This window comes from Scylla paramamosain, chromosome 27 (genome assembly GCF_035594125.1).
Source record: "Scylla paramamosain isolate STU-SP2022 chromosome 27, ASM3559412v1, whole genome shotgun sequence".
Lineage (NCBI taxonomy): Eukaryota > Metazoa > Arthropoda > Malacostraca > Decapoda > Portunidae > Scylla > Scylla paramamosain.
The window spans coordinates 6,416,596-6,442,354 of NC_087177.1; the positions used below are offsets into that span (position 1 = coordinate 6,416,596).

A 25,759-nucleotide genomic window follows, 5' to 3' on the forward strand; every position below is an offset into this window, starting at 1 on the left:
TTTGAACTTTTTTTGTCGTCTGGCTGGTGTGTCTGTGTAATGTGTTTTAAGTTTTGTGCGACCAAGGGATTGTTCTGTCTGCTTTTTGAGAGCATGATGGACTCTTCCCAGGTGTAATGCAGACATGGAGGGAAATATCATGCAGCAATAACTGGGAGCGCCAAGGACGAAAAACTCTAAGCATCTCGTCAGGCATCCTCTCGTTGGGTAATTTGCTCTCACAGCGGCAGGTGTCTTGCTGTTTATTCGTAGTAACGTATGTTTCTCTATACACATATACTATTTCTTAAAAAGGAAAGCATATTAAGACCCATTAAGAAAAAAAGTCTTGTTTAATCACTGTTCCCATAAAAGCTGACCGCAGAAAAGTATAGAGAGGGATACGACCAAGAGTATCTTCACATTCATTTCGTGATGAAATCTGAGGGAAATGAAAAAAAAATTCTGCTCATCATGAATGAGACGAAAGAGTGATAACACTGATTAACTCGAGTATTAGTACACTAAATGTATATACGATACTAACAAAAAAAAAAAAAAAAAACTTATGGGGACAAGCAGTTAATAAGTTCGGAAGATGAACAAATGTGAAAGGAAAGGAAGGCAAGAGATGCAGCACTACGGCGAAATGTGATGATGAGAAATTTCTTTTCACTGTATCCTCTTACGAAATACCGTATGGATATTTCCCCAGACACACAAAAATGAGAGGTGTACTTCATTCAAGTATGGACTTTGTGTAGTCGTCATTTGTGATGGAGGGATCAACGAAGACAACACAGAACATCTCTGTAGGAGAGAGACACTAAAGTTACATTAAATGAAAAGTATTAAATAAAGGAATTCCTCTTTCAATCATGAAATACAGAAAAAGATATTAAGGATATTAGGGATCAGCAATGTCGTAATCTATTATCAACCAACAGGGTTATTTAGCAAATATTAGTGAAATCTGAGGTGATTCACATAAGGGGAGATGTCACACTGAACTCCATTCAAAAAGTCATTGCTGAATAATAACGAAAAAATATAATCTTTAGGTTTAGGAACGTAAAACGATCTATGACCTTTAACGGCACCAACAAACCCGTCAAAAAAAAAAAAAAACCTTACGTAAGGTAACATTAGAACATATATGTAATCTGCAAATAAATAACTTACACGTTAAAAATCTTTGTTAATCTCTATGGGAAACTTTTGATATTTCTGAGATGAAGAACGGATATTCCAACCAAATCTCTAATACATAATAATCATCTAGTTCTAAAAGCAAGAATATCGCCAATGGATCCCCTTTGTGAAATGCATATTGTTCCATCACACCGATTACTGTAACCTGCCATGTTCAAGACTTCAAGGCTCAAACTTTCATGTCTACCAAACCACACTGAAGCTTCCATCCACAAAAATACATTCTGATCACAGCCACCACACAAGTATTCAAAGGATACATAAAGTAAATTTTCTATTCGAATGAAACTTGGGAAGATTGGATTCTTAATTCAGTTGCCGTTGTAAAATCAACATAGCAAATGGTCGTACCCATGATTTAATTCACATTACTAAATAATATATATATATAACACATAGTTCGATGATATGTGAATAAATAGCAATAAAAAAATAAGAAAGATGCCAATAATTCATCATAATTTATTCAATACATGTGTTGTATGTATAAGTATAACATGGATATTATTATTCACGTCTTTCCCTTGAACATATATATTTTTTTTTTTCGAACGTAACCTGGCAATGTAATCTACGAGAACTGGGACTGAAATGTAAATACCACACACGTGAACGACAAGAACTAAATAAAAGAGAAAGTCTGTGAGTGTTATGACAGGAACCACTGGCATATCGCAATTCTGGAATACTAAATCGTTTCAGTTACTGTCGTCCCTGTTGGCGAGGAATTATCATCAAGGTTACTCATGTTACTGGAAAGTTTTCTGTCAAGGAGGTTCGAGATCAAGTAACACACACACACACACACACACACACACACATGACTGATATAGTTTCATAACATTTTGCTTTATTACTCGTCTTAATCATTCATATACTCTCACTCATACTTCAGTGCCCCATCCAGTTTTATGTCAATGATTCTCTCTTGCATTTTTCAGCGTCATTTCTCAGACGACCATCTTCAGGGAAATTGCACAAACTCGGAGGAGAGAATAAACCACCCAACTTTCCACTTCACCATCTATCACTTCTTAATCGGGTTGGGAGAAACTGGTGGTCTTCCGAGTTTCAAAAAATGAAACACTTCCACGATTAACTGCACATAATCTTTCAAAAGAACTATTTCATCTCTAAGAAATTCATTTCGTCATTATTCTGTCAAAGAACATAAATATTTTTCTTTATCTAGAAATCTCGTTGAAAAGTTACATTATTTATAATTTTATTGTATCAATTTAGGTGATGCTCCATATCGTTTTCATTAACTTGTTTCCTTCTTGCAGATATTTGCTGCCTTTTGATGTTTATGTCCTTTGTATGAAGTACGTTCGTTAAAACACACACACACACACACACACACACACACACACACACACCAATTTTAAGTTTACTGGAGTCAAAGGTTATTCGTCTCAAACTCAAATTGTTTAAGAGACTCCTTAATTTCTCACGGACCTTCGTATGCAAAATATCATCACTCGCCATTTCCAACAGCAATTTCCAAAATTACTACTCTTTTGAAGGTGGTGAATGCATGCCTTTCCTCCTCATCCTCCCGAGGCCTCCTGGTACAAGACTTTCCATTCTCCCTCATTCTCACTCTCATTCCTATTCCATCCATTTCACTAATAAGTGCAGGAGTTGGCTATTAACTTCTTTCCTTCATTCCTTTCCTTAGTAGATTTGAAGCACTCTACGTTACTTTGTTTTTCAGCGTCTCGAGTCGAGCTCCTGCGAGAAAGGGGTATTAAGACACCTCGGGAACTAAAATGACGTTATCTTTTTCTTTATAATCATATTCTCCTTTGAAACGAAGCTCACTAGTTATTTTTCTTCTTATTTTCTCTATTATTAATTTTTACTTTACATTTACAGTTTTGGTATCACATGAACACACCCACACAAACACACATACAGAGAGAGAGAGAGAGAGAGAGAGAGAGAGAGAGAGAGAGAGAGAGAGAGACACACACACACACACATCTACTGTAAATGAGTGCTAAAATAGACTATACAGAAGGTCCATAAAAGACTGAGAAGCGGCGAAACCAAACAATGAAAGGGACGAGAAAGAATACAGTACGTGGGAGCCTCACGACTCGCCGCCAGTAACAAAGGAACATCGAGGGGCGGGAATGGCGGGGTTGGGATCACGAAAGCGGCGGGGGACTGAACACCAAAGACCAACTGAAAAAAAAAAAAAGATCAAAGGACACCGTAGTCGTAGTAGCAGTAGTAATATTGGTTGAAGTAATAATAGTAGTAGTAGTAGTAGTAGTAGTAGTGATGATGATGATGATGATGACGATGATAATAGTAATGATAATAATAGTAATAATAATGCTAATAATGACAAGAAAAATTAAAAGCAGAGGAAGAAGAAAAGTAGAACAACAACAACAACACGAAGAAAAACAAACAAGAAAAAAGAAAAGAACAACAACAACAATAGTAACTAATAAAGGGAAACACGCCATTCATGAAGTCTTACGAGCACCATTGACGTGATAAGACGATAACTCTCTCTCTCTCTCTCTCTCTCTCTCTCTCTCTCTCTCTCTCTCTCTCTCTCTCTCTCTCTCTCTCTCTCTCTCTCTCCACGCGGCACCACCACAAGGCGAGCACTTGGCATACAGCAGCACTCCCACACAAAGTTTACTTCCTCACTTGTGTTGAAGTTGAATAACCCTTCAGGCGTTCTCTGTGGTGTCGCGGAGTTAAACTTGTACAGAATCTCCGGTCCTGTCCACTTAATTAAATAGTGCATTTTGTCGGTGCTATTTTCACTCAGCCGGGGATATTTTCGTAGAAATTCATGTAAAAGTTTTATGCTTTTATTATCTGGATACACGCTGAACATTAATGCAATTTCAGGAACATGACCCGATATTCAGCAAGTGGCAGTTACATCTGCATGTCCGCTGTGCTGCATGACATTCAGTTCTCACGTGTTGCAGAGTTTTAACAAGGCAACACGCCCTGTGGCACGTTTTCAGATACAAAAACACTCTCAAGACACGCTGCGAAGACTAGGAAAGTCCTTGGAACACGTTTCTCAAGATCATACGTCCTCCAGGCACGTTATTTGAAGAAAAATGTTGTTTAGACTTTTTTTTTTTCTAGATCATACGTCTTCCGTGCACGTTTCCCAAGGAAAATTTTCCTGGGGAAATTCTTCAAGGTAATGCGCCTAGGGGCACGTTTTTTTTTTTTTTTTTAAGGTAAAGCTCCCCGCACACTTTTCTGACAGTCACTCGCCACTCTGGCACGATTTTTACCACGTCCTCCACAGATGTTTTCCAAGGTCACATGACCTTCAGGCACATTTTCATGGTCATACACAGATCATGCACATTCACCAAGATTACACACATTTAACATGTTTTTTTTTTTTTTTCGAGAAAAAGCGTCATGATGACACGTCTCTCGTGGAGAAAAAAAGCCTCCTGTAAAGTTCAGACGTCCTCTGTGCACTCTTTTTAAGGCCTTGTTGCTTTTTCCTGCTGCTTTCCGCCTTCAGAGAGCAGGAGGCAGACACGGCTGCTTTATAACTTGGCGGTGAGTCTCCCTACTAGTGGCGAGGCGGGGACGTGGAAACAAGTGAGGCTTGTGGTGCAGACCAGAGACACGGAGGCACCTTGAATGTGTGTGTGTGTGTGTGTGTGTGTGTGTGTGTGTGTTAACGTAAGTTAATACTATTTTAATTTCTCAAGCTTCATTCTTGACAAAACTTAAAAATTTATAAACGTGCTATAAACTGAATTCTTTCATCTCCACTTTAATATTTTTTTTCTCCTTAAACGTGAATGTTCTTTGTGACGATCAATCTTGGCATAAGTTGTATCATATCACCTCTTTCTACGCTATTCATCACGCCCCTAGAGTACAGTTACGCGTAGGTTAGGGGCAGGGAACGGCACCCAAACTCTGGTTTCAATATATGGAGCAGCGTGGCCAGTTCTTACTCCACCGCCTTTAACCTTCCCAGTCACTGCTGATCGGAAGCCATTCAAGGCTGGGTGAACCTGGGAGAGGGCAGTCACCCGAGAAAAATTCCGATTGTAAGCCAGGATTGGAACCCGAGACTTCCTGGATCGTAATGAGATGCGCCGCGCCTCATCCACGGCGCTCCCTCGTCTACATTTTTGCGTCTACATTTTAAGTCTTCAGTTTCAGGAAGCAACGCGACGCACTGTTCTTTTCATCCAATCACTCTCATGGTTCTTAATCTCCGTGAATGCGTTCCTTTGTATTCCTGTAAAAGACAAGAGTTGTCGAGACAAGTGTGGCCGCATTCAATCTTCAGTCAGATCCCTTTATACTAACGCTAAGTAAATTAAATATACGTACAGTAATTAGGAAATAAACGCTAGACCGGTTGATTTTATTCAAAATCTATTCTACGCAAACATCGAAAACGTTCCGAAACAACGAGTATATCAATCAGAATTTGGAATAAACTTTTTTAAAGGTAGAACGTTTGTGTGTGTGTGTGTGCGTGTGTGTGTGTGTGTGTGTGTGTGTGTGTGATGGGAGGGTGTTCGTTTCTGCCTGTGTTTGTTCGTTTATTTGTTTAAGTGTGTGTGTGTGTGTGTGTGTGTGTGTGTGTGTGTGTGTGTGTGTGTGTGTTTCGACCCTCTAGTCATTTACGGCATTTTGGATTTTTGTTCCCCTCTCTCTCTCTCTCTCTCTCTCTCTCTCTCTCTCTCTCTCTCTCTCTCTCTCTCTCTCTCTCTCTCTCTCTCTCTCTCTCTCTTTTACCTTTTTTTTTGCAAATTTTTACTTCGAAACCTGGGTGGTACTGACTCTCTCTCTCTCTCTCTCTCTCTCTCTCTCTCTCTCTCTCTCTCTCTCTCTCTCTCTCTCTCTCTCTCTCTCACCCACACAACCACGAGGCAGCCACACTTATGACATCCACAGGGGCAGGGAGATCCGAGGTACGAAGAAGACGATAGGAAGGGACAAACCGATACTCAATATACATCAGCTAAAACCTCCGTCCTATTTTTCCTCGCTCTCTCACCTTCCCTATCTCCCTTCCCCCTTACTTCCCTCTCTCTCCCTTCCTTCCCCCGATCGTTGTCTCCCTCCCTTCCCCTCTTCCTTCCCTGTTCTCTCTCCCTCCCTCCCTCTTTCGGTGAATTGGCGGTGTACCTCCCTCTGTATTGGTGAACGCGTGGGAGCCTTGCCCCGGGATGGAAGGGATTAGGGATGAGTGCGTACGGTGAGTGAATGCCTGTTGTTGTTTTGCTGGTCATGGCGGTGGTGGTGGTGCTTGTGGCGGTGGCGGTAATGGCGGTGTTGTGCGGTGTTCACTGGTAGTGGTGGTAATGATGGTTCTGTTGCTTGGTGGGAGTAGTTGTAATACGTAGTGGTGGTGAGAGTGGTGGCAATGATGATGGTGATGTAGGTAGTGGTGGTGGTGTTTAGCTGAAAAGGTTGTTGTGCTACTGGTATATGTACGTAATGAAGGTGGTGATGCTGGTGGTGGCAGTAGGGTAGTATAAGTAATAATGGTAGTGGTAGTAGTAGTAATAGTAGTAGTAGTATTATGTCTGGTGGTGGTGGTGGTGGCGGCGGCAGAGGTGTGATTCAAGACCTACATTAATAACGAAACTTCCGTTGAATTCATACAGCAAATGTGATACTGCACCGTAATTTTGCCCCGCTGTTCCATTATACCTCGCTACTGTGTATCGTCCTCCAATTCATTCTCAGTTCTATTTCATATCGCACGTTTATATCAGTTTGATTCATGAAGACTCTGAACCTCTCAATTCACTCACTCGCTCACTCATCAAACTAATACATCACGCCTTTTTAATATCTGTACAGTAACTTGGACAAAAATATTCGTGTCAATGTCAGTAATAATCATAACAATATGAACACGAATAGATATAGCAATAAAACAACAAAAAACGGGCTCAATACTAATACTAATACCAATAACATACACTTGTGTTTAATATGTGTACAGGAGTGTGGGCAGCAATATTCTTGTGTCGCGCGGTTCGAGTACGAGTCGCCTGCAAAATGCTGTGCGTTGTGTGGTTCCTCAGTGTAATATTCTTGGCATGATGGTTTTGTCTGCGGAAAAAAAATTGTGATATTGTTGCGACTCCCATATTGTTCGGGGTCACATTTTGCGTTCCTGCCTTTATGAGTTCATAAAAAAAAGAATAAGAATTGTGTTTGGGACAAGGAACATTACAAAAGTATGGATGTGTGTGCAGCATAAAATGACTAAATGGGTGCAAACTACGACACGATTTCAATTTTCCTATGGTAAAGTCAAACACAATAACTATCTTCTAAGGTGGACCACTTCAGTTAACAGAACATCATAATTATTATGGAAGCTTCTGATACAAATTGACAGATTGATTTTGTACTGATGGTGTTATTTATTTTTTCTTTCAAGCGAAGACTTTGCCTTTCCTTTCTATTAAGATCCTTATGCAAAGCATCGCCAGCATCATCACCAAGAGCAGCAGTCTACACAAATCCAGGAGAAAACTATGGTGGGAGCGTCTCAGTAATGGGAGAGACTGTTGGAGGAGGGGGTGTCAGTAATGGGGAAAAGTGTAATGGTGTGTGTGTGTGTGTGTGTGTGTGTGTGTGTGTGTGTGTGTGTGTGTGTGTGTGTGTGTGTGTGTGTGTGTGTGTGTGCGTGTGTGTGAAAGAGAGAAGAGGAGAGCTGATGAAAAGAGAGAGAAGCTGCAGCTGAAGAAGATTGTGAGGGGAAGGGGGAGTGTCTCAGTAATGGTGGAGACTTCAAAAAAATCCTTAAAGGAAAACGGTTTCGTCTGGTAAAGTCAAATATTGTAGTCCTCGACGCTGGGTTTCAGTGTCGAAGGTGTCAGGTAATACGTCAGATTTTATACTCAATTTCAACAACGCTTTCAGATTTTCAGACTATTTCACTGTGACGGAATCTGAAACCTGATGCTCCTGATGCTTCAGAGAAGATTTACTCTCAGCTGAGGTTACACCAGCACAGATGAATGAATGTAATTTTCAAGTAACTACTCGTTTTCCGTTCTTCTTTCACATTTTTGACAAACACAATGAACCATTTGGGTCTTGGTACAGGTCAGTGTGGTTGACATAGATTAGAAATGCCACCTGGTTCGGGAAATATCCATCGTAGTGTAAACATCTTGTCAGTAGCATAACCTAACCAACTGTACTACTATTCATTTCACTAATAAAAAAAAAAAGTTAAAATGGGAATCCTGGCTGGTGCCGCTGATTGAACCTACACGGTCATAGCGTAAAATTATTGTTTCAAGCAATAACATTCCTCATTGGTAATGATTTCACAAACCACACATTATTTACCTAATTCTGATAATGTGCCGCAAAAGAGTTTATGAGAAGTATTTAGCCTAAGTGGTGCATCCTTAATTAGATATTGATAGCTCATTCACTTAAAGCTTAATAATTATTTACTAATTACATATTAATTAGTTAAAGCAACACTGACTTTCTAAGGCAGCTTCCTCCTTACTAAAAATCAGATAATAATTTCCAGTCCACGACAACCCTTTTTACAACTTTTTTTTTTTTTCTCTCAAGGCACGTGCCAGATGTGTAGATGCAGATAGATAGTCGTCCAATCTTTATTTTAATATACTTTAAACTCCTCTTTGACAATTGCGACACCAATAATAAACTTGTGATGTTTCTTATCTTTAAATTACCACGTTATCATAATGCTTATCTTTCGATCCTTCTGCGCGGGATTGGTTTACGTGTAGCGCGGTGCCGGAGCTCGTGACTGTTGTATTGATGGTCGTGCTCTCAAACCTCAGGTGGACCCGTCATTTGACAGAAGGGATGGCGCTTTTTTGCAATCCTGGGGGAGCCTTTTACCCTTCAAAGGAATCTGTAGTTTGGTTCGTAACGCTTGTTAACTCATAACTTTGAATAAGTTACTTTCTATTTACTTTCGTGATGTGAACCACGTTGTTCCCAAAAATTAATAATATAAAGACAAAAAAGCTGCTCCACTTGAGGTCTTGTACACCTGTATACTCGTATGTAGTTCGACCTGTTATCTCCATTCGTAAATGGACCCTCTCTTAGAGCTTCCTATCTTATTCACATTTATTAACCATCATCCACTTGATCACTATCCTATTTGCGAATCAATTTCTGACCATCTCTTTCATGGATCTAAATACATTAAACCTGAACCCATTACTACGGGATCTAAACTCATTTGGGAGCTGTGCGTCTGACGGGATGGATGGAGTTTCACGGAATGTTGAAATTAATATATAAGCGGATCAAAAGTTATTGGCCGCAGGATTCGTTCATGCGTTTATACTTGAATTACATGACAGTGGGGGTGCAATTTGGGGTCCAAGGCGCGTCTCGGATGACGACGCGGTGGTTTTCCTCTACTCAAACTAGATGATCTGTCTCGTTATGAACAACCGAGGCTGATCAACTTCCTCCATGCGAATGTATTTTAAATGTACCTTTCATAGAATCTATAATGCAGTGAATTGCAAGTATAGGAGCTCATTAGCTAATTCCGCCATGTGAATGTATTTCAGGTATTCTTTTAGCAGACTCTAGGATACCGTTAAATGTAAGCAGAGGTGCTTATGAATTAGTTCTTGTCTTTGTGTTACGGCGTTCCTGTGTTTTTTGGGGATGTGTTTATATTTCTTCCCCTCACGACGATTGCAAAATACAATTAATTTTCTGCGTCGTATGTCCAGTTGGCTGGCTTCATAGAATGGCGTGAAATGCAACAAAGAATGATCATTCCCTTTCCGTCAGTAAGTAAAAGTCAGACGGAAAAAAAAAGTGTGGGTGGTGGGGAAATATAGGCGAATAATCATTATTTGTTATTACTTTACAAGCGGAAGTTAATAATTGTTTGAGAGAGAAATCCATACTTTTCATTTAAGAGTGAAAGTTGAGAGTCAATTTCCTTCTGAAAAAGGAAAACTTCAAGAACCATTAGTATCAGGAATTCAAGTTTTTCCACACATACAATTTTTCCTGAGCAAACATTTCACTTTTCTCAAATTCCAATCAACGAGATGGCAGCGTTCAGCTGTGCGCGAATAATGCACACACTCACACAAACCAACAATACATTTCCATCTGCTTTCCCGTCACATCATGGGGGAGAAAAAAATCACACATTTCACCATCAATTACTTGAAATAACTTTTAACCTGGAATGTGCTAACTCAACATCCTCGCGCATTACATAAGAACAAATACATGAGAAAACAGCGGAAGTTGCAAGAAGTCATCAGACAGTCCTTGTTGTTTCATATTTCTCACTTTTTCAACCTTCATTATTAGACTGAACGTTTTAATGTGACCAAAAACAACTGAAGTTAACTATCCTCATGACTTCCTTTTATCTTTTTCTGCTTTCGTCTCGCTTTCCCCACGCTCATGATAGACGAGGGCGACGTCAGAATCGTGCCTCTCCCGGTCGATGAATTCCTTGACGTCACCTAAACATCCCTTCCTTTCTTCCCCTCCTGGATATACAAAAGTAAGGGGCATGAGGGTATATCGGTAACTAGGGACGGAAAAGAAAAAAAAAAAGTGAAATAAAAGTGTGTGTGTGTGTGTGTGTGTGTGTGTGAGGGGGGAGCGGGGGAAAGAGTTATAATATTCACACGCCATTTTGTTTGTCTGTTTTTATTTCTGACACACACACAATGTTCAAGGTCGGTCACTCACCCACCAGTCTCAAACACGGAAACACACACACACACACACACACACACAGATTCCCTTCCGTTATCGGCTCGCATCATACCCATACTGCTATCAATAAAACTTCCAATCAAAAATATACTCAAGTTAACAATGTACGTCATTTTATGTGATTTACTTAACGATTGTTATATATAAAAATTCTAGTACTAGCAAATACCTTACATTTGTTACATAAATCCTCGTCCATTTTAGTGAAGAAGGCTTAGTCATGATGATGATAAGCTCTTGATAGAATAAAATGGTCAGGATGGAACTTTTCTTTCAATACATTCTTCCACCGATCATGACGTCAACAAGTGACGGGGTTAAGGTCACTCCAGAAGCTAAATTAACTCTCTCTCTCTCTCTCTCTCTCTCTCTCTCTCTCTCTCTCTCTCTCTCTCTCTCTCTCTCTCTCTCTCCCTCCCCTGTCTCGAATGGTATTGGTGGAAAGAGATTACAGGCTCTTAGTAAAATTATATCTGTGTATCTGTGCCTGCTTACTTTGCTTGTGTGTATGTTTGTATGCATGTCTACCTGTCCTTAATGTGTGTGTGTGTGTGTGTGTGTGTGTGTGTGTGTGTGTGTGTGTGTGTGTGTGTGTGTGTGTGTGTGTGTGTGTGTTTCATTTTTTTCTGTTTGTTTTTTTGTTCTTTTGCTACTCTGTTAGAAAGAGAAAAAAAAGAAAAAAAAAAAACTTGGTGTCAGTACATCCAAACACCTACCTCCCCGACAAGGGAGAAGCAGAGAGCGTTCAAGAGCCGAAGAACTCAAGAATTCCGTGTTGCCGCCAGCCAAACACCCACAGACTGCCAGGATGTATACTGCACAGCCGCTTGCCTTGTAAAGTCGTCGGTCGTTTTTTTCCAGCTGCGGGGTTTGGACGGGCGGCTTTGGAGGATCGGCCACCGGCGCTACCACCCATGATTTGGTGTAAATTGGCTGCTGCCTGAGTGGAAAACCGCACTAAAAGGAATCGCGAATTGAGAGGATTTACTGACTACACGAACAGAAAAAAAAAAAATAATAAATAAATAAATAAATAAAATAAATAACGTGTAATGGGAAAAAAAAGATTATATATATATATATATATATATATATATATATATATATATATATATATATATATATATATATATATATATATATATATATATATATATATATATATATATATATATATATATATATATATATATATATATATATATATATATATATATATATATATATATATATATATATATATATATATATGAAGACGTTAATAAATCGGGAATTCAAAGACTTTACTGATTACACGCAGAGGAAAAAAACTGAGGAAAAAAGTTAATTAAGCAAAAAAAAAAGATACATTTCCGAAGATGTCAGTGCACTACCACTGCCTCGTTTACTCAGCAGTTCACCACTAATGAGAAAACAACACACACTGATATATTACCGGCATTATATGCATATAAAAAAAAAACTAATATATGACAACCGAGATTAAAAAAAAAATTCTGAATTGTTATAAAAATACAAGCCAATCAGGTGAGCAGATGGGACTTCGGGAGCCAATAAAATGTTTATTGTCAACATGCTGGCTATTGGCTCTCCTCCAGGCCGCGCCGAGTGACGATGCGGCGGTGACTGGGGTCCAGGCAGTGACGGGGGAATTGCAAAGGCAGAGATGGGAGATGGGGGCAGCAGTGATGGGAGGTTTCTGTTAACAGAAACGGGAAAGGTAATGAAGGAAGATGGAATGACAATGCAGAAAAGTGGACGGGAGGGAAGTGAAGGGAGATGAAGGGAGGCTTAGTGAAGACAGTGAGAAGCGATTGGGAAAGCAGTGAAGAGAGAGATAGGGGTGACGGTGAAAAGAGGAAGAAAGAAAGGAAGTGGTGTGAGGTTTGGGGAAGAAGACAGATTGGAAGGGAGTTACGGTAGATGGGAAGATGATGAAATACAGGCGGAACAGTGACAGTGAAGGGAGATTTGTGAAATACAGTATGGTGAGTTTTGAGGAAGGCAGTGAAAAGGAAGGGTGCAGTGACGCATGGCACGGTGAGGGTGAGAGGAACACTGAGGAAAAAGTACCGAGGATGAATGAATGGAGGAGAGGAGTGGGATGGGTGGCACGGCAGTAGGGAAGATGGTGGTTTTATATTAATGAACAGAAATCTGAAATGGAAAAGACAAGGAAGGGGAGAGAACTACTGGAAGAAAGGAAAAAAAGGTGGAAAAGTTATTACTTGTTAGGGAACTAAAGTAAAAAAGTTAATAATATATATATATATATATATATATATATATATATATATATATATATATATATATATATATATATATATATATATATATATATATATATATATATATATATATATATATATATATATATATATATATATATATATATATATATATATATATATATAGTTTTTTTTACTGACATCTCATGCATTCATCAGTACAGCTGCACTAACAATAATGAAACAACACATAATAATAGCAGTAACAACAACAACATTACCAACATCAGGAAAAAAAATTGAGTACATTAGTATAAACAACAATTAATGCTTCTATCACTACTACTACTACTACTACTACTATAACTACTACTACTACCACCACTACTTATGAAAAATGTTTTGTTACCATGACTACACCACCAGCCAAGGGCGACCAAAAAAAAAAAAAAAGAAAAGAAAAAAAAATATATATATACACTTAATTGTCCCATGCTTAAAGATATCAGAAAGTCAGAGGTCAATCTAATTCCACGGGCGTCTTATTTACCTCTTTTAAAGGCGCTCATTTCACAAAACTGTAGAAAAGTAAGTGAAAAGGCGGAGTTCCAGAATGTGGATGCGTAAGAGACTGAAGGAGAATCAAGAGAGTGGTTGGCTCTAGCATTTATAAGACGAGAAATACACGACAATTGGTACTATTATTAGTATTGCTATTACTCCTATTCATCCTGTTATTATTCCTAAACCCTACTGCTACCACTGTTACTTAAACTCCCGATACAAGTGCCGCTGATACATACTACTACTACTACTACTACTACTACTTTCACTACTACAGTATTACGAGTACCGCCGCCACTACTACTACTACTACTATTACCACTATTACTGCTGGTGTTGCTGACAATACTGATACAATGATAAAACCTCAAACACGTCTTAAAAGAAAACACTTAATTATGATGTGGGGAGGGAGGAAGAAAGAAACAGCATCCAATTTCAATAGTAAACGAGAACCCCCTAAAAAAACATATTACGTGAAATGCACAAATTAGTCACTATCGTCCGCACTGCAAAGTTTAATCAGTAAAATAACTAATCAGCAAAATAACTTACTTTTTTTTTCTTTTCAGAGTATTCGAGAAAGAGAGAGAGAGAGAGAGAGAGAGAGAGAGAGAGAGAGAGAGAGAGAGAGAGAGAGAGAGAGAGAGAGAGAGACACTCGATCATACGCTGACATCACGGCAGCGTCTTTTACATAACCTGGTTACTGTGACAACTCGACAAAGGGACGTGTTATGTGCAGGCGTCACTGAAGTTCAGGGAGATGCTTCACTATTATTCCTCCTCTATTCGTTTCCGTTCTTAGAATTTCTCCCCAGCGTACAGCCCCTACTGAAGGAGACTCAACAAGGTCTGATCAAGGGAAAGGTGACAATGGATGCGTTATCAGACACGCGGGTGGCGAGTCAAAGAGAGAGAAAGGATACCTGATAATTATTCTGCCGATGTTTCTACTTTGTCGATATTTCTACTTTCTGTCCTTTCTACTGGCACGTTTCAGCCCTTCTCTCATATTTACGAGAATAAAAGAGGGCAAAGGTGAAATGTTCAAGAATAGGTCTACTTTGTCCTTTCTACTGGCACGTTTCAGTCCTTCTCTCATATTTACGAGAATAAAAGAGGCCAAAGGTGAATTGTTCAAGAATAGGAAGAGCAAATTTTTTCTACTTCCTATCCTTTCTATTGCTACTTTTCAGGACTTCCCTCATCTTTACGAGAATAAAAAAAGGGTCACAGGTGAAATGGTAAGAGCAGGAAGGATGTCCGACAATTTTTCAGATGATATTTTTACCTCCTCGTCCGTCCTTACTATATCTTTCTTTCCAACCTTTGTCTCTTTCTCCACATAAATAAAACTATGTCAAACAAAACAATGCCAAACGTCTGATTACAAGTGGTAAAAGAAAGTGCTGTGTACGAGTATGGATTGGTATTTCTACTCTGGTCTTTACTACTACTACTACTACTACTACTACTACTACACTCTACTAAAAGAAAGAAATAACTCGCAAGGGGGCAAATCAAAGGAAAATTTGGCATATACGTAATGGTACCTAGTGAGACACCAGCGCCACACATCACCCCGACAACCAAAGGAAGCTCGTCGCAACCCGTTTTCTACAACCTTGGTGCAAAAAACTTAAATCCTTCCCGGAACACTTCGACGATCCCACATTTATTATTTCTCTGTCTCCCTCTCTCTCTCTCTCTCTCTCTCTCTCTCTCTTTCTCTCTCTCTCTCTCTCTCTCTCTCTCTCTCTCTCTCTCTCTTCCCCTTTCTCCTACTACTTTTTCCCTGCTTCTGTCTTGCATTGATCCGGGAACAGCGATTTGGTATGTAAGAAGGGAAACCTACCTTCGGACGCCTCACTCAAGCTAATCTCATCTGGCGCGGGGAAAAGGCGGTGATATTGTGGTCAAAATTCTGTTGTGTGTGTGTGGCTCATATAGTGTGAGTGATGCACAGTTTTTGCTGGTGGTGGTGGTGGTGTTGGTGTGCTGCTGCTGCTGCTGCTGGTGTTGATGTTAGTCTGTGCTGGTGGTAGTGGTGGTAGTACCGGTAGTGGTGAAGGGGGAAAGTGGCAAAAAAAATATAAAGTAAATAAATAAAATAAATAAATAAAAATACGTATATATCCTTTTAGAGTGAAACACAAAGTAATTACTCTTCATTTCTTGATCGTTATGGTAAAAACAAATAAATACAGAGACGACGAAAACAAAAAACCACTACTATACATTTCCAACTGTACATAACACGCCATTCCAGGAACCACGTCGGAGTGCGAGTAACAAAATCACAGAGAGAGAGAGAGAGAGAGAGGGGAACGTGAATATTCAGCAACAGCCGGCACTTGCGTCCACCTGTTTTGAAGCACTGGACGCAACACCCTTTACTTAACCAGCGCGCATGTGAGGGGAATTTTGTTGGCCAGGCGGTGAGTACGCTTTTGCTATTTTCGCTTAATTCTGGGGGGAAGGAAGAAGGAAGGGGTGCCTGCAATGGTGATGAGGGAGGAACAGGCGCGCGGAGCCAGGAATAGATGTGTCCTGAAATGCGCAATGAGAGAGGAGGAGGAGGACGACGACGAGGAGGAGGAAGAGGAAAAGGAGGCGGTGAAGGCGGAAGAGGAGGTGGGGGAGGAAAAAGGTAAAGGAGAGTAGGAAAGAGGATGTGGAATATAGAAGGGTAAGGAAAATGATAACAGTAGAAAGCGGAAAAAAGTGTGGTAATTATGAAAATGATAAGGATGATGATGATGATGGAAGGAGGAGGAGGAGAAGGAGGAGGAGGAGGAGGAGGAGAAGGAGAAGAAGGGGAGGAGGAGGAAGTAAGAATTTGAAATAAAAAAAAATCCTAACAAAAAGAAAAATAAGTTAAAGGAAAGGGGAAGAAAATGAGAAGTGACGGTGAGGGGAAAGAGGGAAAAAGAGTGTTTGAAAAGGAATGAAACGAGTGAGCGGTGGAGGGAAGAAAGGAGGGCGGAGAAAAGGAAGGAGGGTGGAGGGAAGGGAAGGTGGAGGGCATCTCGTCCGTGTCTGTGGTGGGAAATGTGTGTGGTAGTTTGTCCCCAACCAACTCTCTCTCTCTCTCTCTCTCTCTCTCTCTCTCTCTCTCTCTCTCTCTCTCTCTCTCTCTCTCTCTCTCTTAGCTAGTTTTTTTCGCTGCCTCCCCTCGTCACTCACATTGATTAAAACATCGGACTAAACTTCCACACCTTTCATCAACTTAGGCAACACCAAACCTTTGCCGAGTATGAAATAAAGAAACACACCCAATAAAAAAAAAAAAAAGTAAATAAATAAATAAAACATGTACGCCAGAAATTCCAGGAGAGAAAATTCCAGTTATGAAGTATCTATGAAAAATATAATTAAAGACTGAAAAAGAAAAAAAAAAAGAAAATACATCTGTCGAAAGAAAAATAATCTAAAATACATGGAAAGTTTTTGATGTTAAGGAATGTTAAAGAAAAAAAAAAAAAAAAGGAGAGGGTGCATGACAGAAAATTTCAACGTTAAAATATAATGAAAAAAAAAAAAAAAAAAGTCAGCGTGCGAGGTCCCAAATTATGCCTCCGTGACTGACCACGCGACGGCGACATGCAGATGCAGGGGGAAGTATTAAAAGTTCTAAGGAGACTCAGTATGCATGTTGACGTGTGGCCTTCCCGAGCAGAGGGATGAGGTTGACTTTAGGGACAGCAAAGGAGGGCGCGGAAGGACAGCCACGTCTCCTCATCGCAACACGTGCTTTCTTACCCTTCGTGGGGAAAGAAACTAGGTAAGGAGGAGTAAATGAGTTGGTAAAGGAGAAAAAGGGGTATATAAGTAAGACTCGAGATGAGGGCGACGGAGGACAGCCACGTCTCACCGCAATACGTGCCTTCCTGCCTCCTGTGGGTGAGAGAAACGTGGTGAGCAGCAGTAAAGAACTCCGCAAATCTTCGACGTTATAGGAGAAAAAGGAGATAAGATGGTTGACTTCCAGGATAGAGGAGATGAAGGAGGGCAGCCACATCTCCTCGCCACAGCACGTGTCGTCTTCTTCCTCCTGTAGATAAGAGAACCTTGGTGAGCAGCAGTACAAGACCAGATGAGTCTTGGAAGTAAAGAGGAAAAACCTGAAAGCGTTAACTTCTAGAAGATGGAAGTGAAAGACGCCCACGTTTCAACACGTGCTTTCTTTTTCTTGTAGATAAGAGAAACTTGGTGAACAGACGCTAAGGACATGGTAAATCTTGGAGGTAAATGTAAAATACTTAAGATAAAAAATAAAATAAATACATGACAGAATTGTAGGAAAAAAGAACTTGGTGAGCAGCAGCAATGGAAGCTGGTAAGTCTTGAGAGAGGAAAAACGTTAGTAGGATAGTTCAAAGTAAATACAAGACGGAACTGTAAGTTTCCCTGGAGACTCTGATATTGAAGATGCCAAGAAATAAGGTTCTGAGCTCTGTATTTGTTTTCCATTAGCGCACTTAAGTATGTAACGGAAATCTGGGGTACTGAGGCGGAGAAACGCACAGCAGCCTTCCTTTGCCGTAAGCCAGAACCAGAAATAGAATCTTCTTAATACCCACTATATAGATTTTTGATGCATAAACCTGTTCTTATTATTGTGAAAGTAGTATATGAAAAGGAAAGCAACGTATTAGATAATTAATTGAACCTCTTCCATACCACTCACAATCAACATGGAGCAATCAAACCTTACGAATTTATGAATAAGTGTACCAATTTTGTACCTGACAATACTTCACTGAACTTTTGTTTACCTTGAATTTGATAACATTTTCATATTTTATTATGTGACTGTACTTTTTTCTTTCTTTTTTTACACTCAGCGAATGAAGTGTTGTTTTTTTTCTTTTTCTTTTTTTACACTCAGCGAATGAAGTGTTGCACCTTGTAGTAATATTCTCGATTGAAAAATCAGTAGTTTCATACAGTTCTAACTTAAAATAAACTATTTTTATAAGTTCCAAGAGGTCACCTGGATTCTGAGGCATAATAATAAAGATCTATATACAAGAACACCGAGATCTTGCAGAGTACAACTTATGAACAACTCAAGAACAAGTAAAAGAAACACGAACAAGATGACAACACCTGATGAATATTTTCAACACCTCCGTAATTACCGATACTTGGAGCTGATGAATATTTTCAACACCTCCGTAATTACCGATACTTGGAGCTGATGAATATTTTCAACACCTCCGTAATTACCGATACTTAGAGCTTTTTTTTTTTTTTCGCGAATCACCTGAAGTAATCTGAACGGAACTCAATAGAATGCATGATGTCTAGTGATTCAGCGCAACGGTGTGAGACAGTAAGTTCACAAAGAACAGAGCGCGGCGAGTTAATAATATCGCATAGCACTTAATTGCAACGATATCACGAAATGGGAACAATGTAAAGACATAATTAATAATAATAATAATGATAACGATAATGATAACAATAATAATAATAATAATAATAATATAACTATTATAATAATAATAATAATAATAATAATAATGATAACAGTAATAAGAAGAACAAGAACAAGAAAGAATAAAATGAAAAAAGAAAAAGGAACAAGAAAAAAGAGAAAAAGGAAAAAAGAAAACATCAGCAAACAAAACCAACAACAACAATAGCTTGGCGATAATAATGATGATGAACTTGTACTACTACAGCTACAACTACTACAACTACTACCACCACCACCACCCCTACTACTACTAAAAGAACAATAAGGACTCACAAACTTATCATTCCTCTAAAAGAAAAAAAAAGAAAAAATAAATACAAAATTACACCAGGATGTGACTGAAAGGAAACACCGAGGGAATAATACAATAAAACACAAATTAAAAACTATATCCTCTGCTTCTTTGTTTAGTGGATATCAATAAGTCTCTCCAGTAAAAGGTTCCCAGCACTGCACTCCCGCCCCCTGTAACTTGTCATTGAAGACATAATGAATAACGAGACGAGCATACACTCCAAGTTACCGTGTTCTACTGGTGGTGGTGATGACAGTATTTAGTAATAATAGTAATGATGATGATGATAGTGATGATGATGATTGTAATGATGGTATCAACGAAAAACAACAACAAAACACTACTACTATTACTACTACTTCTACTACTACTACCACCACCACCACGAAGAGAAAAAAGAACAAAAACAAGGACAAGAACAAGAACAAACAAACAGCAAACAGTAAGCAATAACAACAAGAACAAAATTAATAAAAATACAATAGTAATAATAATAATAATAATACCACGTAATAATGGTGGTTTCCTTACATTTCCTCCTCCCACAAACTATAATCCCCAAAACACTGACAACAACACACGCGCCTCGATTACAGAAATTCGCAACCCAAACGTTTACACAATCTACAATTACAACGGAGCCTTAACAAAAAAAAAAAAAAAAAAAAAAAAAAATACAAACACGTAAATACTTTTTTCTGGCACTTTACCTGAAATATTTTAAAAGCACACATTCTGTTTTCGTTTGGCTCCGTTCATTCTCTTACCACATCGTCATCCGTGTTATTCTTTCACGCGTTCTCCACGAAATTGATTTAATCTTCGTATTGCTAATATACGCCTACCTATATTCATGTGGATGTATACACTGTACTTCCTTCTCGAAAAAAAAGTAAATAAATAAGGAAAGAAAGTTAAATAAATCCAAATAAATAAATAAAACAGAAATGTAATAAGAGGATGATAGCATAGCAAATATACACGTACCAGTATTCATGTGGATGTATACATTGCACTTCCTTTAACAAAAAAAACAAACAAACAAATAAACAGATAAATAAAAAGTAAACAAATAAATAGAAATTGAAATGTCAGTTTCTACAATGAAAATAAGTAATGAGTGCGTGTTACTACCTATAAAAAACATACATTAGTACATTTCCTTTGCAAAATAAATAAATAAAGGAAGAAAGAAAAGAATGTCAGTTTTTACAATGGAAATAATAAATGGTTGATAGTATCTCGTATATTACGTACATCTTTTGAAGACTGGATACATGTAATTCCAGAATAAATATTTAAAACCTGCACGCTCTTGCACCCGCACGATATTGATATGATGCTCCTAATACAAATATACGGTTGCCTGTAGATATCTAAAAAAAAAAAAAAAGCGTCAATTGAAACTGTAATGTATGGTGTTATTAGTTTCATAGTTATTAATATTATTCTTTTACATAAAAATATAAATAAATAATAACTGCGATACTGGTAACAAAAAAATAAGTCACTTTTTACCATGCAAATAAATAACTAGATGTTATTAATTCATACACTATATCTACAGAAGAAAGAATACATATAACTCCAGAATAAAGCCTTAAAACTTGCCCGTTCTCTTGTACTACCTCTCCCGTACCTCTCCTCAGCTGAGCACGTCCTCTACCGACCTGGGAACAACTAACACAAGGAAAAGTGGGACGCCCAAATGAAGGCCGTTGATCAAAGGACAACAAAGGCTCCTGGGCACGAGCTCCTCTAAGGTCTGGTGTCTCGAGTGCAAATGCAGTTACCGGTGCCAATCACGGACTTCCCAGAGGAATTTTCTCGCGTTCATTACTCCAGCAACGCTCCGCCCGCTCGTCTTCCCTCTTGAGTATTTCGAAAATGTGCACCAACACGAGATGTCGAGATGCCTTGGAGAAATTATGGTGTTCAGGTGTTATTATTTATTTCTATACCAATTTAAGGATTACGAGAGAGAGAGAGAGAGAGAGAGAGAGAGAGAGAGAGAGAGAGAGAGAGAGAGAGAGAGAGAGAGAGAGAGAGAGAGAGAGAGAGAGAGAGAGAGAGAGAGAGAATCAGTGAAACTGAACAAGGTCACCGAACCCGTCCTGCGTAGGGAGAGGAAAAAATTATCCCCTGACATGCAGCGACTTTATTCGATCAAGGAAATGGATTGTTTTTGGGGGAGGGGAGTCCTGGGAGGGGTGGCAGTGTCCACCAGCGCTGAGGACACCATCTCTCGAACCAGACGATAGTGGAGGCACAAACCAAACACAAACATTCTCTCTCTCTCTCTCTCTCTCTCTCTCTCTCTCTCTCTCTCTCTCTCTCTCTCTCTCCCTCTCTCTCTCTCTCTCTCTCTCTCCTGGAGTCGTCAAATCCAACCACCAATATCGACCTCCAATACTCATAGGGTGGCTACTCACTGGGCGCAGGCCACGGCCGTACTTTGGGTCACACTTCTTTCTTCTTTCCCTCAACTTTCACCCTTTACCAGATCACATTCCAAACTTGATCCTCCCTTAATCTGTGTTCATTCCATAACCTTTCCACCCAGAGCACCAGCAGCGAGGAAATTTTCAATATATTTTTTTTTTCTGGCATGTATTTTTGTTTTTGGTTGCGTCGTTTTGTGTGAATAAAAATAATGAGAGAAATGTATTTGCCTCCAGCCTGCGTGTTGCATCCTCATCATCTCTACACTGCTGCTGTTCCTGCCGAGTTGCGTCCTTGTCCGTGGTGAGTGACAACACTGCTGCACGGAACTGTCTCCCCGCAGCGCTTTGTTTTTGGACGTCATTGTATTATGCAGCAGCATCAGTTAACGAGGCATCCTATTCTATTTTCGGTGCGACATTTACAGTTCAGCTTTAATGCGCGTATGCCGCCGCTGATTCTCACATAGCTATCTCACTCTGCGTGCTTGGGGGTTTTGTCTAGTGAGTTCCTGGTGTTTTCAGGTCATAAAAGTTAAGAATATTATGTAAAATGTGCAGGATTTTTATTGTCACCAAATGTCTACGCGGGAAAAGGAATGAAACATGCATTCTTCAAATTGTTGTAAAAAAAATCTGACATGCAAAGTATTTTTAAATAAACTGGACACCCCACCACAGATTTGCCCTTGACACACTTCTTCCCTTGATGGAATTCAGCCACAATTCAGACCCACCTGGCATATACACAGAGGCACATACACACGCATACAGAAGTAAGGTAAAGAAAAAAGTAAGTGTTTTATTTCAACATGTTAGACACATTTCCCAAACAGACGGTGAATGTTTACAGTTCTTAATATTTGATATATCATTTGGTTACCTGGGCAACATTAAGGATGTGATGTGATAACATTATGCGACATGGTGATCACTTTGTTTATTCCACTGTAGAAAGTTGAAAATCTCACGCCTCAACAATTAAATATTTGATGTCCTTTACAAGTAAGTAAAATGTTACAGTCTTCGGTCGGCAAGCTTCAAAATTACCCAGCGATTTCTAAACTATTAACGGCATCATCTCCCTACATCAACATCTAGTTTTGTTACTATAACGCCGACTGCTGGTGGATTTTGGCATTATTCACCGACCTTCATAGGCAAGGTTTCGAATCACCTTGGCTGTTGCCCTGCCCTCTAGTGACGGATTTCTAAACTGAAAAATTTCTTTCATCCACAAGATTTCGAACAAGTTAAGCAGCTATATAAACATCTAGCGGCGGATGTATGAATCATTTACGAAAATTAATCGGCGAAGCAATTTGTGTAAACTGGAGAAACTTCGACGCCAACACACACGTAACATAAAGGTTCTCAGGAAGAAGTTTAAACACTGACGCCACTTCATGGCTTAGAAAAAAAAAATCATGAAAATTCTTCTCATTAACGGCAACAAGAACCTAAAGAAAATTCCATCCATCTACACCGGATCTGTCTTCACTAATCACAAATGTCGCCAGAAGTTGAAAACCAGGTTATCATTAATTTAACTGAGCATGAAAATTATAAGGAGGTAATTTAAGGAAAACTAACACGGACTAAAGATTACGAAATTACACTAAATAGAGCCAAGGAAAGATTCACAATTCATAAATAAATAGATAAAGATAGATAAATAGATAAATAAATGGATAGATAAATAGATATATAAAATCATCATGACTAGGGTTTGTAAAAGCTACGTATTTTTCATTTCAGTCCATCTGCTTTAAATATATAAAACAAATTCAGAAAATTACGGAATGGCTTTTTGGAAAAATAATAATTGGCAGTCTAATTATTTTCCTGCAATGTTAAAGTGTTCGCAGCAATCCATTGACAGTTTGTACACACACACACACACACACACACACACACACACACACACATACACACACAAGCTCACTCAAAGCAAGATAACTACTAGAAATGTGAAAGACAGGTATTACATCTCAAAAAAAAAAAAATAAAATAAAAAAATATAAAAAAAGATAAGAAACACAAGTATAGACTAATCTCAGTAAGAAATGTGTGTATTTTCTTTAAAGATGTCTATGATAAATACCAGGAAAAGTGGAATGAATATCTCAAAAGGAAAGAAAATTTTTCTGCTCGAAGCTAATGTGGTTTAGATCTAGCTTATCATGTTCCCAATCTTCAAGACTTCCTGTCACATTAAAAGATATAAGACAAAAAAAAGTTTTCTTAGTATGTAACCCAGTGTGTGTGTGTGTGTGTGTGTGTGTGTGTGTGTGTGTGTGTGTGTGTGTGTGTGTGTGTGTGTGTGTGTGTGTGTGTGAGAGGAATTCCCGGCTTAAGGTAACAAAACTGGAGAGAGAGAGAGAGAGAGAGAGAGAGAGAGAGAGAGAGGAGAGAGGAGAGAGAGAGGAGAGAGAGGAGAGAGAGAGAGAGAGCGAGAGAAGAGAGGAGAGAGAGACGAGAGGAGAGAGAGAGAGAGAGAAACTTGAAGGAAAATTTATAAGAACATAAAGGAAGCTGCAAAAAAGCCTGCAGACTTACACATGGCAGCAATGTCTGTATGAAACATATCTACCTACACATCTATTTATCATTCTCTATCCATAAATTTATCTAGTCTTCTTTTAAAGATCCCATATTATTCAGCACTAACCTGATTACCGAGTCCATCCAAGTAATCTACCATTCCATTTGAAAACGAATTTCTTCTCATCCATTTTAAACAATAAGATATTTAAGATTAGGATTAGGAAAAAAGAAAAAAAAATTGACAAACCTTTACATGAAAATAGATAAAAAGGGAATAAATGAGAGAGAGAGAGAGAGAAGAGAGAGAGAGAGAGAGAGAGAGAGAGAGAGAGAGAGAGAGAGAGAGAGAGAGAGAGAGAGAGAGAGAGAGAGAGAGAGAGAGAGAGAGAGAGAGAGAATGTCCCCTAATAATTATCGAGTTGGAGGTGAATATAGACCAAGAATGGAATGCAGATTAGGAAAAGCCCTCATAAAGACTTAATAGAAAGAAAGATACATGGTAAGTACTGACCTTAAATTACCACGCGGGGATCATGAAAAGGGAAAGGAAGCGTGTACGTACTGCTGGGTTACTAAGACGAAGGAAAAAAAAAAAAAGACATACGACAATACAGAAACCTATCTAGAGCCATTAAGTCTGGCAGCAGCTCCCACAGAAACAGTGTGTGGTGGAAAAAATGCCTCAAATTAAAGACAGTTACGACGAATTAGCCTCAGAAAAACAGAAACATTACACGCCTGGCTCCCGTCCCGTGAAATGTAATTAGGTTGGAACAGTTCGGTAAAAAAAAAAAAAACACATTTCTGGCACGCTGATGGAGGCTCCCGCTAGTAAGGCAAGCCAGGGCAGTCTCTCACGGAAAAATTTAGCTCAACCGTTCCTAAGCTGCAGAACACTTCAATGTACAAAGTTACGGCCACTTTGCTTCCTCATTCTCCTTTACAGCCGCGAGGGACACACCTGTTTGTCGGAAGTGTTGACGCTGAAGCCATAAGCACGACCATCAACTGTACCTCACACGACTACACCTCTGCTTGCCAAGCTGAATAACCTCACGTTTACTGTTAAGCACGGGCCGCTCTCCTCCACAGGTCTCGTACCCCGCGGAGTTATGCAGGGCCACGCCTGGTCGTAACTTGCTAGGGAAGGCCACGGAGATACATCCCACCTTTTCACCTCTCGCGTGTCGTCGTAACTCTGAACCTCCAGCCACATGCCATTACCTCACTAATTCACTCCAATCATAAATCTT

The 25,759-nt window shown here is 39.2% G+C and overlaps 1 long non-coding RNA gene across 2 annotated transcripts in view; it reads right to left on the reverse strand.

The window, feature by feature from the left end:
* Positions 1–6,021: 6,021 nt before the first annotated feature.
* LOC135114094 (uncharacterized) overlaps positions 6,022–25,759 on the reverse strand; it is a 90,045-nt gene continuing 70,307 nt past the window's right edge. For both annotated transcript variants that reach the window (XR_010275215.1, XR_010275216.1), the window contains exons 2-4: positions 12,461–12,643; positions 11,661–11,884; positions 6,022–7,284 (exon numbers count right to left, since the gene is read on the reverse strand). This is a non-coding gene — a long non-coding RNA (uncharacterized LOC135114094). The remainder of the gene's footprint in view (positions 7,285–11,660; positions 11,885–12,460; positions 12,644–25,759) is intronic.